Genomic DNA, 2,183 nt, shown 5'->3' on the forward strand with positions numbered 1-2,183 from the left:
TCTGAGCTACAGCCCCAACCTGTATAGGTTTTGTTTGTTTGTTTGTTTGTTTGTTTGTTTGTTTTGAAACAGGATATCACTAAGTTACTGAGGATCTCATTACATTGCTAAGACTGTCCTCAAACCTGTAACCCTTCTGTCTCAGCCTCTCAACTCCTAGAATTACAGGTATGCATCACTGTGCCCAGCCCTAGCTAGATTTTTTCAACACTTATGTTCCTGCCAATCAGCTTAAATATATACATATATAACTGAATAGTCACCATATTTGATGGCTCAGTTATTAGTATAACTTACTCCCTGTGACTCTTTCTCCATTCTTATTCCCCTCCCTCCTTCTAAGGAGCAACCACCATTTTGATTAGATGTTTTCCATTTCCAGTCATGCTTTTAAATTTACTATATGTGTATCCATAAAAAGAGACAGAATTCTTCAAGTGAGTCGGAGACCATAATGTGCCCTTCGGATGAGTGGATTCTTAACTGGTAGAGAGTTTATAACCTTATAAAACATGGATGTTTCCTCAAACCAGATGACATCTGAGAACTGTTTCCAAGTAGCCTACCAGGCCAGGGATCGTAAAGTCTGTCTTGGAAGAAAATGGCAAACGTGTAATTATTTAAACTCACATGTGAAGATCGTTCTGAGACAGGGCAGAGGAGTGGAAGGGTGTCATTTCAATTAAGGAAGACCACAATGGTTTTCACAAGCAAAATAAATCCACGGAACTGAGTATTTATCTAATAACAGAGACTGTGGCTGCCCAGAGGCAAAGCTACTCAGTGGCTCAGTCTCTTCTCGGGACATCCCATTCTCTTCTTGCTCCTCTTCCTCTGCACAGAGGGAGTTTTATCCTCTAATGTTTAGGAACCTTCAGCTCCCTTTCTCACCTCTGATCAGTTCTAATAAACCATCCAGAAATCAGGCTGGTGTCCTAGAAGCAGATGCTAAGATTCAAATATTAGTACCAGTTTCTTCTCAAGGAAGAACTTCCAGGAGAAAACACCTCAGAAGTAGTGGGAGAGGGTGAAGAAGACCCCCTGAAAATTCTGGAGACCAAGACTCCTCAGAATCTCCTCCATCTTACTTGAAGCTGGACGTTGGCCTTTCAAAGCCACACTGCTAGCAGCCACCAGCTAGGGGCCACCGGGAGAAGACTGGGATGAGAAGTAAGCTCCCAGGTGGTCCTGTTCTCTGAACCTCCAAGGAGATGAAGGAGCCCATGTGGGTTCAGCTTTATGTCACAGGAGAAGCTGGGCACAGTAGCACATGCCTGCAATCCCAACACTTGAAAGACTGAGAAAGAATCACAAGTTAGAAGCTAGCACACACAAAGTTAGGAAAACTGTTTTAAAAAAAGATGTGAGGCTAAGGGTGTAGCTACTCAGTAGAATTTACCTGGGTTCAATTCCCTAATGCCTCTCTGAAATGCATACACACACACACACACACACACACACACACACACACACACACACACTCAGAAAAGAAAAACAGAGAAATAGTAGAAGAAAGCCAGGTGCAGTGGTACATTCCTATAATCCCAGTACTTGGAAGACTGAGACAGGTTCAAGGCCAGCCTCAGCCATTGAGAGAGATTCTCAACAGCTTAAAAAAAAACTGTTTCAAAAAAATTACAAAATAAAATAGAATGTTGTTAATTCAAGGAAGGAAGGCAGAAAGGAAGGAAAGAAAGGAGGAAGCCAGTCAAGACAGAACACTGGTGTAGTCTAATACAGCCATTGGAGTCAAGGGACCACCCCATTTTAGTAATCATTAAATCATTGAGCTAATGAGGTGACCACAGAACTTCAGCAATCAGGATGTTGGGTGGAGGAGTCCTTTAATAGCTGAACTTCCCCAAAGTCTCCCATGTCTCCCAAAGAATATGGAAATAGATTTGAAGCAGCCATCAAATAACATCTGCCTTGACTCAAAACCATAGTGGATTAGATAGCTTAAGTAAAACTTTATTTAGTGCCTTTCTCTCTCTCTCTCTCTCTCTCTCTCTCTCTCTCTCTCTCTCTCTCTCTCTCTGTGTGTGTGTGTGTGTGTGTGTGTGTGTGTATCACTGCTTCTGGTTTCATTCCACTCATCAAACCAGTATTTGTCCAGTTATATTCTAAAGCCACCTTGGTTCTGCACTTTGCACTTTAGGGCCAACTCGCAGTGAGAGAATGTA

The sequence above is a fragment of the Muscardinus avellanarius genome, assembly GCF_963383645.1.
Source record: "Muscardinus avellanarius genome assembly, chromosome: 2".
Taxonomy (NCBI): domain Eukaryota; kingdom Metazoa; phylum Chordata; class Mammalia; order Rodentia; family Gliridae; genus Muscardinus; species Muscardinus avellanarius.